The sequence below is a fragment of the Chelonia mydas genome, chromosome 5 (genome assembly GCF_015237465.2).
Source record: "Chelonia mydas isolate rCheMyd1 chromosome 5, rCheMyd1.pri.v2, whole genome shotgun sequence".
Classification (NCBI taxonomy): Eukaryota; Metazoa; Chordata; order Testudines; family Cheloniidae; genus Chelonia; species Chelonia mydas.
In genome coordinates, this window is record NC_051245.2 from 64,249,886 (window position 1) to 64,262,686 (window position 12,801).

The following is a 12,801-nucleotide window of genomic DNA, read 5'->3' on the forward strand; positions in this document are numbered from 1 at the left end:
CTTGTCTAACCACAGTGAAAGAAAGCACTTAGATTGCACAAGTGTAATTAAAAGCAGAATCTAGCTCTCTGTTTTAATTATCACATTAAATACAAATACATTTTTAAAAAGTATGATAGCTGTTTTTTTCAAAAAAACAAAACAGTAAATAACATGAAAGTTTTAACCTCAACTGCCAAAACCTAGAATATGCAAATTAATGATTAACTTAGTTCATGTTATAAGAAATAACAAACAAACAAAACCCCAAACTCTGAAAAGTATGAACTGTGTATCTTTTCGTGTATTTGTGTGACTCAACTTCAACTTTGTATCCCCCTTTTGTCTCTTTGACTCTCAATCTTAATGTTATTAACGTATTTCTGTGTAATACATAAGGAGTATTTCATTAGTGAATACTTGCTGCATGAGATTGGGAAGGAGAAAGAGGAATCAAAACCAGTTTACCTGCCAGATGTCAGAAAGCATTATTTCTATTTGCACTGTAATGTTGTTACATTGTTGACTCTCTGTGTCTGACTGCATCATCTAAAATCTGCTTGGAGTGTTATCTAGCATGCTGTGGGGGAGTCTCACAAGGACAATAGCAATATGCAAGCCTGGGTTCTTCTCCAGCCCTTCAAGAACTGTCCATATGTGACTTTATTTATGAGGAGATGTATATTCATCAGAAATTATTTACATTAAAATGTATTGCTTAAGTTTTGAAATCTGTATTTTTATTATTATGCTTTAAAACAAATTATCATAAGAGGGTGAAGCATGACAATTTATGGAACTCTGTGTTAGTGTTTATATTAGCCATTTGTGTGGGGGGGATATTGTGTAGTATTTATATACATGTGCGCATGCGTGCGCACACAGAGTGTGTGTATATTCATATAATAGATAGTAATATGTTTAACTAAGTGGTGGCTTCTAGGTCTTTCTATAGTTTTAGTGCTGTTCTGGGTATGATATAAAAACAGAAAAATCTCTGACTAGAGTTCAGCATAAATTTCCTTTTTTGTGTATCAAGGCTTAAAATATTACATTACTGGATTTTTATTAATATCCTGCCAAAAATGTACCTTCATTATTCTTGATTATTTTAAGGTATAATACAGCAACTACTAACACATTATTTTTCATAATATCTACAGAAAAACATCACTGTTAATATATAAAGGATATAGTTGGGTTGAATAGCACAAAGAAGTAGTTGGAAATCAGGTTATATTTTGTTCTCATGAAAATCTATATTTAGGTCATATTTATTATTTCATGTCATTTACTGATATACATTCAGAGTTTAGTGTTAGGGGTTTTAACTGGGAGCGTAACTATTTTTTAAATATATATGTTATTGAAGGATACAGACTCTTTGAGTATGTTATAGGGTGCTCCTTGATCATGGTATTTGCTATTACAGATTTTATAGAAGTCTCAGTTTTGGCTCCAAGTATAAATAACTTTTGTGTTTTAATGCTTTGCTTCTTACTGGTTTCATTAGCTTTTGAAATTAGGTCATAGCTATTTGAAAATGGACACTGCTATTACACTCTCTTTTATGGTATATAGCCTGCAGGAAAAAAGTTACTGGATCTGTGCACAGAAGATTAAATGGTACAAGATCTGCAGTATTTTCCAGGAGATCTGCAGCTAACGGTAAGTTAACAGGAATGTAAAGAAATGCATGGACTGAGGGAAAATGAGGGGCACCTTTTTTCCCCAGAGTTTATCTTTCTCTCTTCATTTAGTGAAGTTCTGTGTCACTTTTATTCTCTATTAAATTTGTTTAGAGCAAGGAGGGAGAAACAATATGGCCATAAAACTGTATCTAGCTACTTTTATCCATTACTGTGTAGGTGAGCCATGAATTATGTACAGTATGCTTAATAAATGGAAAATAATAGGTACATGGGTGTGGATATTTAAATGTCAGAGAGAAACCCTTTATTCCTGTTGCCCTTAAATCCTTATTACTCAGAGTAGTCCCACTGAATTACTGGAAGGACAAGAATTTTGAATAAACTAAGTGTGAGTGATACACACTCATTAAAAATGTATGGTCTTCCAATACTTAAGGGGAACTGTGTGTGTCATACTTAGTTTGCTCAAAGTTCCTGCTTTTCCAATGCCCAAAACATCTCATGTTTCTATATATCAATATAGTATTAATTTTCACCGTTGTTGGGTGAAACAGCACAAGGCGAGTATAGCGCAGAAACATGCGAAAATACCCAAGCCATTACTCATAAATATAAATATGCTCTTTCTATTCATATAATCATTTGCTTATTTCTCTGTGTGTCCGCGCTTGTTTAAAATGGTTGTTTAAGATCAAAAGCCAGTAAGTTTCCGTAATGTGCTCTGCAGCCTAGAAACAAAGTCCCATGTGATGTGGCAGTTGCTAGGGGAACTAGCCTTACTTGTGAATAGCAAGTAAAAGGGATTCTGTTTTCCAAAGCAGATATAGTTCTTTTCCCCTGAACAAAGGGAGCATAAATTGCATTTCACTCCAAATTTTGCAGCAACTTCTGAGAGAGCTGTTTAGACCCTGACTTACCCTCTGGGAGGTGAGGCCCTTTGTAGGTGTGGCTATATTTATATGCAACCTATGCTGTAATTTTGCAAAAGCACATTTGACTTTTCAGACACTTTCCCATGGCAATAAATTTTACTCCTGCTGACAGCAAAAATAATTTCTGTAAGCAGAATAAAATTAACTATAAAATGTTGGGCTCTGTCTTCTTGCATCATTCTACAATTTACAGTATGTTTTTTGTACAAATGTAAGGGTAAAAGGACAGAAACATTCCTGGGGTTTGCCAAAAATAACAACAAAAAAACTGTTATAGATTTTAGCATTAACAAAGACAGTAAACTTACAATATTTTGCTGTTATGGATAGGTGAAGGAACTAGGACAACAAATTCAAACAACATGAGTTTTGCTTTTATTTCCTATTCTTTTTTAAACTGAGCTACAAGGAAACTTTAAAATTAGCAGTACTTTACAGTCAGTCATTTAAAAAAAAACAAAAAAACCCAGTTCTTCTGATCCTGTTTATTACCTAAACCTATCTAGGTAAAAAGAAAGCTATAATGCCTGGATGATGTATAATATTTACAATGAAATTTGCAGTATTCCAAATTTCAGTCTTTTTTGCATTGCATTGCAGATTCAAAATTGGCCCCTTTTTAACCAAAAGAAGTGTTCTAATATTGGACCATTTTTAAGCCAAATATTTTTTGCAGTGAAATGATGATGGAAATTTGCAATCTTGTGTGATTTTTCAGCCAAATTGCCATTTTCAGACAATTCTGTGAAAACAGACAAAATGAAATTGGGGAAAACTGTTGTGGGGGAAAAAAAATCTGCCTTTTGGTGTGCAGCCATTTTATCCAGCCTCTGCTTTCAGAGGATGTTGCAGTTTGATCCAAGTATGTGCAAATAAAGGACCACAACAATTTACTTAAATAAATGTTGACCCTAGTACTTTGTTTGCCATTATGTTTTTCTACATACAGAACTCAAAGAGCATTCTTAACTGCGAAGGCTTACAGGTTAATCTATGTCCTTGTTCAGCAAGCAGATCAGATGTTTTAACTCATGCAGACCCCTATTGAATTCAGTGGGGTTCCACATGGGTATAAGGATCTTCCTATGCAGATCACCTTACTGGATCAGGGGCTTAGATAGCACTCTTCATTGCAGAGGTTTGCTTCTATGTGTTCTCTTTGAAGCACACTTGTGGGTGTTATAAAATAAATAATAAAGGACTGATGCCATGCTGAATAGACCTCACAGGGGTGCTGAGGCTTAATTAATATCAGTAAAGGATTTAAATCCGTGACTAGGAGAGGAGAGGTTACAAACACAACAGCAGTGTGCTTAGATAGTGGAGGTCTGTAGTGCTGAGTGTCCATGACCACACTGTATGGCTTTATTCCAAACATATAAGAGCTCCACGTGGTGGTTATTCATCTAGTGCAGCCAGATTCATCGCTGTCAACTGCGTGCCCACCACCAGTCTGTGGCCGAGCAGTGTCCCCTCGTAACATCATATCCAATCTTTAGAGCTTGATATGCAGGGGTTTTGTTTCTGAGGAGGGCAACATGATCATAAAGGGCCAACTGGTGGTGGCCGATGATGATGGCAGTCCTCTCGGGGCCAGTTCTCAATGATACATCCCCATTATTGATAAAGTCAAACGATCGTATAGCCAGTAGTCGCTCCTGCCAATGCATATGAAATGCCTCCAGCCTCCTGATGGCTTGGTTAAGCAGTGTCCACGTTTCAGATCAATAAAAGAGAATTGGAAGTACGCAGGTTTGTTAAATCCATACTTTTATATATAGTTTGACCTTTTTTTGGCTATATACCCTATGCGGGTCCTTTGTGGCCAAGGCTGCTAAACCAGTTGTACTTAGGATGTCTGTCTGTGCCTGTTTGATGACCATTTACTGTCTAGATAGATAAAGTCATCCACTACTTCTGCAGTTTGTCTGGAAGCACTGTTGTCTTGTATCACCACTTTCGCACTGACACTCTGGATTTTATTTTTGCCCAAGAAACCCTTAGCCCAAGAGCAGCTGCCTTGTGCTGGAAGCTCATTTTTGAGCATTTTTGAGATCACTCTGTCCTGAACAAAGACGACAACATCATCTACATAATCCAGGTTGGTAAAAGAGGTTGAACCCACAGTTATACTGATATTTGTGGAGATGTGTTCAAGGAGCTGGGGGCCTGACACATCCCTGCTTCACCCTGAATCTAGTGCGAAAACTGTCAGACCTATGGGTCCCCCAATGCACTGGTGCCCCTGAGTCATTATGTAGATCTTGAATTAGTCTCAGGAGGATGTTGGGAACACTGATGCCTCATAGGGCCTTTCACAAGGAAGCTCTAGTGACAGAATTGAAGACTGCCTTTAAGTCTAGGTATGCTGCTGTCAAAAGCTGGTTAAATTCATGATGGATCTCATATAAAAGACGGAGAGCAAGTATAGCATCATTTAACATCATTCCTATTTCAGATGAAGTGCATTCAGTGTTTCAGTAACTTTGAAAAATAATTTGGTTTTCGGAGCAAGTCATACCTGGTAAAAGAGGCCAAGATGAAAACTGAAGCGGGCATGCTTTCAGTTCTTTGGAATGTCATTGGATGCTTTCTCTGCCTTGATATAAAACACAGTTCCCTGTAAGAATTAAGCATCTATTTCTGTTGTCTGGAATAATACTAGCCAAAAAAACCCATTGTTATGAAAGCTTTTTTTGCTTTGTCAAAATTCTTAAGGGCTTGTTAAGCTTATTAAGGCAGAAGAAAATCTATCACTCTTGTTAAGTATTTTTCTGTATGTGTCCACAAGTCAGCAAAAAGCAACTGAGATTATGCTTTAGAAATTATCTGGAGAAATGTTGGAGGTTGTGCCACAGAAAAAAGACACTAATAATGAAGAGGGATAATCATGAATTCTCATTTATGCTTTGCTGAGGGACATACTAGCCGCCGCTTCCCGCCGCCCCCATTGGCCTGCAGCGGTGAACTGCGGCCAGTGGGAGCCACGATCTGCCCAACTTGCAGATGCGGCAGGTAAACAAACCGGCCCAGCCCACCAGGGGCTTTCCCTGAACAAGCGGCATCCCAAGTTTTGGAAATTCTGGGCTAGATGAAGGGTAAGATGCTTGGGGAGTGGTTAGATGTGTCTGAACAGGCTGAGGGAAACCACCCATTCCTTGGAACTCTCAGCAGGGGTGAATCCAAAAGGCAGTCTGGAAGGAATGAGTTGGGAACAGAATGGGAAATCTTTGTTTGGTTTTTAAAGAGGCAGGATTCTGTTAGCTTCATATCTTGTGGATTTTATCACAGGCTTGAAACAATTTCCTTTAATTTGTGAAGTGAATCATCCATGTATGCAAGGGCCTGGCCTGTTACTCAGATGTGACTTTCTTGTTAAGGAGAAGCAAGATAAATAGCATAAATACTCTCTCCAGAGTGCCTGTCCTGCACTCTAACTTCCCTAATTATTGATCTGTCCTTTTTGTGGTCACCTGGTTTGGATAAAAGCACTTAATCCATTTTCATGCAATGCTGGTTCCAGGGTTTTTTTTCTACAAACACGCCCTATCTTCTCTCTCTGATAACACATTTTCTCTCATGTACAATTCTGGTAATGAAGGAAAGTAACTTCTGTCTGTGACAAACAGGGTGGTCCAGACACCCCAGCAGGAGAACTGAAGGTTTAAACTTTAAAAAATAAGCAGTTAAACCAACTGATTGCGAGCTGTATTATTGTACTATAGTACTATAAAAGTATATTGAGGGCTTTTGTGAAAGCTTGTCATATTGTGATGTTGATGGTCATTGAGATACATATATAGAGTGTAGCTATGAATTTGTGTACAGAGAAAACAGTGCTCAGACTCTGGGCTGCAACTTCAACTCTGCTTCACAGCACGGCAGTGAGCAGTCTAATATGAAAGTGTAAAGCCTGAGATTGCATCTTTGTTTATTTTCAGTGTAACTTGTATATGTTTGCTTTTCCTTACTATTTCATCTTTGAATCTGCTGTGGTTTTTCTATTATTAACCTTTTTGTTTGTTTTAATCCCTAGCAGGTCTCTGGTGTGCAAAGGAGTGCGTGTGCCAGAGTGAGCTGACGAACCAAAGGGGAATGGTCCAAGTGTCTGATGATCAAGGCAGGATGTATTTGGAGAGAATTAGGACAAGAAGGGCTATTAGTGTCAACCTGCAAAGGGTAACTGGGTTGGTGAGAGCCAGGGTGAGACCTTATGCTTGTGGGCTGGCTACTGAGTGTCAGAGATCTGAACCACAGAGGCACATCACAAAGGCCTCCAAGGTTACAGGGCAGGTGGTGACAGAACTGGTCTGGATAGTCCCCAAAATGCCACACTGTCCTTTTAAAATTCATTAGTAACCTTTTTCTGAAGATAAATCCTTCAACCTTATAATGGTTACAACTGGGATGAGGATGTGTATGATGTTTTGGGATGCAATTCAGACTAGTGATGGGATGTCACTCCTGTCATTTTTTTCCAAAGTGACAAGGTGGGTGAGGAAGTACCTTTTGTTGGACCAACCTCTGTGGGTCAGAGGGACAAGCTTTTGACCTACAAAGAGCTCTTAAGCAGTCTATGCAGCCTCCAGTGAACTGGGAATTTCTAACTGGACAAACATTAACACCTTTCAGACAGGACTTGCACTTTTCAAAAGTAATGAGGTTTCTTAAAATAGGCAAGATGCACTTTCCAAGTCTACAGTCATTAAATATAAATGGTATTGGTTTGTGCATTTAGGCTCTGTAAAGACGACCTTATCTAAATGTGACAGCAAATGCCAGAATTAAGATTAAATGTGGGAGTCTATTTTTAAAGCTTACTCAGCCAGAAATTTCTATTTTAGTGATGTTGGGCTTTATTAGCAATAATTGATTAGCGGTCTTTGGGGAGTGAACTGCATAGGATTCATGAGCCAAGGAAAGAAAAGATAATATGTAGAAATCCTGCATTAAAATAAAATTCCATTTAAACTAGTGTATGGGTGTTAAGAGAACACGAGTGGTTCTGTCTCCAGCTGAATTTAGTTTAGTGAATATAGTCTGGTTTCATTTATGAAGCCAAAGTGAACTTTTCCAGTTACTGGGTGAAAGCCTCCGACACAAGAATTGGATTCTGCAGTGTACAACTGGTCTGAGGCCAGAATCAAGCCCTTTTTGTCAACCTTGTGAATAGATAATACTGGAACAAAAAGAAAAGGAGTACTTGTGGCACCTTAGAGACTAACCAATTTATTTGAGCATAAGCTTTGCTGGAACAAAAATTGTCATATTCCAGAGTGCTGGGATTACAAATATTTTATTCTAGAACTCTTAAACTTATTTTCAACTATTTTCCTAACTATAAGAGCACCCATGTCAAGCACTGCACTTTTCGGGTGGTTTTTGTTTTTAACCTAACAATGGATGTGTGCGCATTAGCAGAACTAAAATCTTTAATTTAGTAAAAATAGGTTAAAATAAAAATAGCAGATTTGAAGTGTTCTGTGTTGTAACCAATGGCATCAGTCTTATTCAACAGCACAGTTAAATTTGAGAGGATTCGACTGATCAATCATCGCTCAAAATTGCTGTACAATTATTAACTGTCAGCTCTACAGTAGCTTTTGATAAAAACTGTACATTATATAAAATGTGGCACTCAGATTTACTACAGCCCTCAGAACGAATCATCTGAATGCCCACAATCACTTTGGCTGCCTCAGTTTGTTTTTTCGCCAGTTAAAATATCACCATTATTTTTAGCCCAGGTATGTCTCAAAATACTTAATTTTGAGACTTTGCTGTATCATTATAACTTGACGGAGCGTACTGTTAACTTGTTAATAATTGCATTCTCCTTGGGTAATAAATACCTCAGGTTTGGGCCTCAGAGATGATTTTGCCCAGGGAATAGTTATTCCCTGGTAAATAGGAAATAATTAACTCAAAACTAAAATAAACTTAATCCAGATTATGGTAATTCCCTCATGAACAGGAAGCACCGAGTTATCATTAAATAACTTTAAATTAGCTCAGCTTCCTTACCATTTTCTGCTTTATTGGCTGAGCAAAGAGAGGTTTTTCTTACACTCAACTTCATGGCATTCGGTTTGTGTATAACACAGTATCTATAGATTAGTTGATGGCAGCAATTAACACCTTCCAGCATAACAATATCTCCATCTCAGCTCCGCCCGTTGCCCCAATACAGTTTAAAATGTTGACAGTCTGAATGTGGTGGTGTTGCCATGTGGGTCCCAGGATATTAGAGAGACAAGGTGGGTGAGGTAATATCTTTTATTGGACCAGCTTCTGTAAGTGAGAGAGGCGGGCTTGTCTCTCTCAACAACAGAAATTGGTCCAATAAAAGATATTACCTCACCCACCTTGCCTCTCTCATATCCAGAATGACTTTTCTGCCAGACAGAAAGAAGAGAAATAAGAGCAGTGGGGAAAGGGGGCATGAGGAGGAAAAGGGAACTGGGGGGACATAACCAGTCCTTGGTGTGGGGATGAGGGGGTTGCAAGGAGTCCTTGAAATAGAGGGGAATGGGAGGGTGGCACACAGGGAGCTTGTAGGTGGAATGGAGGGATGCTTGGAGTCCCTGGTGGGTGCAATGTGCTCAGCCTACAGAAGCACTGAAGTGTGCTAGTTTGGTATATATTTCTGCTGAAATAATAGGAGCTGCTAGTGTATATCTGAAGACAGAATCTGACCCCTAGTAATTAAGTACTATAGGTAGGGGAAGAGATACAGTAGTGGCTTTAATTTTACGGTTTGTGCATGACATCTCCTTGATATCATTGTCCTTTTCTTTTCCACTTTATAGATGCTTGAAAAAGACTTATTCAACTGAATGATTCCCTACCTCTCTCTCTATGAGTGTATATAGGCGTGTGTGTGTGTCTCTCTCTCTCTGAGTGTATATAAACGTGTGGCTCTTTGGAAGACTTCTTGTCAGACAGGAACAAATGTGCCAAGTCTTTAGCTTCCTGTATAAACATTGCAGTTTCACTTAACACTTAGCCACTCTTATATAACATGGCCGATTAAAAGCCTGACTGTTCTCAGTGTTTTATGAGCTATCTGTCCTCACTATAACAAGCAGCTATCCTTGGCCTAAAAGTGTTGCTGTGGTCATACGCAGTTGGAAGGTTTTGCCATTTCAACTTATTTTTTATACCCTTTTTAGCACTTTATCTCTGCTTAAAATCATACCTTCTGAAAGGTCACGCTTCCAAAAAAACAGAAGATTTCTGTCACTTGGAGAGGTGCTTTGAAATTAAATGAAGCTCTTTACCTGAATTGTAGGAGTTGTGTGTGTAGGAATTAAGGGAGGGGAATATTTAACTGAGGATCATCTGCTCTCCATTGTTATCTTCTTCAGAATCAGGGTCATTTTTACTGAGAGATGCTTCATCCTTGTACACACAAGGGTATGTTTTGTGATTTTGATAAGCAGAGATCTGTTAAGGGAATTCTGCGAGTTTCATGGGTAAATGGCCAACCTTCAGACTGAAATATACCAGAAATTGTAGTGGCAGTAGGGATCTATCACACAAAATGTCTGATCCAGCAAATCCTTGTTCATGTAATCCCTGCTCATGAAAGGGTTACCAGGGATTCGACCCAAAATTTGTTTAGTATGTATAATGGTATAAAGGTCCAAAATTTATACTTAATTGTTGTAAACAAACATCTAACCAAATGTATTTTTTAATTTATGTTTAAGTTTTTATGCTGACACAGCGACACATCAGGTGAGAGTCCTTGTGGCCAGTGTGAAATGAGTTAAATGACTTCAGTCCAGTTCTCAGTAATAAGGTGGTCTCCTCAGAAATAGATCTCAACAGTAAGTATGGAATGTTTTGCAGACAGAGAAGAAAAGTATTGAAAGGGCCAATGAGAAGAAAGTCCCCTTACACTTCAAGAGATGGTTTATTGAAGACAGTTGATGGAATAGAGCAGAAGACTTGCACTGCCAGTATGTATACTGTGCCCATTCTGAGGAGAACGGTAATTCAGTCTCCAAGACTGTCAAGCTGGCATCTTCTGTGAACACTAACATTATCTGAATATATATAATTTTGAGGTATTTCAAAATAAAAATCAAATATAAAGCTGAGGAGTAGTGAAATTAAAAATAAAAATGATACTAATGCTGAGGAGAATTCTTGGGAAAAGATAACATAGTGATACAAATTTTGGTATATGGATTGTAATTATGTATTATGGCATGTGAGGTTATCTTCTGTAAGTAAGTAACATAAGGCAAATGAAGATACCAGTAATATATTATAAGTGTTGAGGATTTTGCATTAATGTATCTAACAGGAAAAATGACCTGCAAAACATGCCAGAAAATTACTTATTACAGAACCTTGTGAAAATATTTCTCTCTCACTATGATGAAATACAGTTTTACATTCTTGATAGTAAATTAGGTCACTTCAGTCTGGCTTTTCAATGACGTTTTTAATTCTATCAGAGAAGACACACTGTACATAAAAAGTAGGTCACACTGTGCAGAGATTTCCCTATCAGACTGATAAAATATGCTTGCATATTGAATCTCCTTGGTGTGGAAAAATGGATGGTTCTGACATTAGGATTTGGCATTAGAAATATTGCATATATACATTTGATGGTGATATCATTAAAATAGCTTTTAACCTATTTTTCACATGAAGATTTATTTGTCTATTTTTTTTAAATTATGCTCTGCTAATTCAATGGATATTGCCAGGTAGGTTAGACCCAAAATGTAGGTTTTGTGTAAATATATGTAGAAAATACAGAATGGCATGATACATAAGGCTTTTATCAACAATTTTGGGATGGCTACATTACTCATGAATGGCTATGCAACACACCATGCCATATATTCTGTATATGCCCTCTCTGGTATAGGAAAAACTATTTTAGGAAAATTTGTGTGTGTGTGTTTCGTTTTTTTTTTAAATATTGGGACTATTTTGTACCCCTTCACCTGTTGAGCTAGATGTCTTAATTACCAGCCCTATGAGTACTAATTGTACAGGGCTCAGGGGAAATAATAAAAACGGCCCAAAATAACCTTTCTATACCTACAAAAAAAGTCCATTATCTTGGGTTTTTCCAGGGGTAGAAGGGAAGGCTGACTCCCACCAGTCTCCCTTTTCCAGTGGTACTGTATAAAGCTCATGTTTCTTCTTCAAGTGATTGCATATGTGCATTCCACTTTTGCTGCCCGTGTGCCCGGCACATGACTGTTGGGAACTGTTTCTCTCAGTGGTGCAAGTTGAGTGAGTCAAGTGCCCTCTGCTGCCACATGTCACTGTATGCAGGTATAAAGGGCAGAGCTGCAACTAGCCCCCCTCAGTTCCTTCTTCCTGCCTGTGATAGTCATTGGAACCCCTGTTCATTGCCAGAATAGTTTCTCTCAGCTCTGCATAGAATATAGTTAGTTTAGTAGCTAATATAGTTATTATAGTTAGTAAGTTTTAGCTGTTAGGTTTAACAATTTTTTTTCCTGATTTTTGTTGCTTCCCCCTGTTTTGGGGTTCTGCTGCTGGCACCGAGTATACCCTGGGCTTCAAGCCATGTGCTTCTTGCCCAGAGCCTATCCCTGTGAGTGACCGGCACAGTAGTTGTCTTAAGTGCCTGGGTGAAGCACATGTGAAAAACCGATGCCAGATTTGCCAGGAATTCAAGTGTAAAACACAGTAGGATAGGGAGGATAGGCTGAAATTCCTGTTGACAGAGGTAGCACTCAGACCACCATCGGAGCAGTCCTGGTCCGATTCGGTGCCAAATCCTGCAGCTTCAGTGAGAAGCGTGCCTTTGGCGTTGTCACAGTCTTTGCACTGATCTTGACTTGTGCCAAGGAAGAAATGCAAGTCTGCCACGGAGGCTCTGACCATGGGAAGACCACCACCATCCAAGTCTGGTAAGAGGGGTGAGAAGGAGTCAAGTAGAATGCATCTGAAATCTAAGCACTCCTCCTTCAAATCAGTGCCTAAGCCGGCATAGTTGACTCTGGCACCAGAGAGGGCACTGTCAAGCCTGGTGCCAGAAGTGGCACAGTCAACTTCTTCTGCACTGCAACAAGAAAAAAATCTCAATGCTGACTACCCCACAGGCATTTGCAGCAGCAAGGAATTTGCTCTGCCGTTTGGTGCCAGTTTCACTGGCAGTGCAGGAGTCAGATCCTCGGCCCTGTTGGCGTATCTGGCACCAACAGAGCAATTTTCAATACTGTACCAGCTGCCTACTTCCC

General features: G+C 38.7%; 1 long non-coding RNA gene across 2 annotated transcripts; it reads left to right on the top strand.

Annotated features, from left to right (window-relative positions):
• Positions 1-301: 301 nt before the first annotated feature.
• LOC122466039 lies at positions 302-11,583 on the top strand. 2 transcript variants are annotated; one of them, XR_006291246.1, is made up of 4 exons: positions 302-1,647; positions 4,558-4,664; positions 6,600-6,766; positions 10,418-11,583. It is a non-coding gene; the product is annotated as an uncharacterized LOC122466039 (long non-coding RNA). The 2 variants fall into 2 exon arrangements; XR_006291247.1 differs by lacking the exon at positions 10,418-11,583 and having other exon boundaries at positions 6,603-7,746.
• The last annotated feature ends 1,218 nt before the right edge of the window (positions 11,584-12,801 follow it).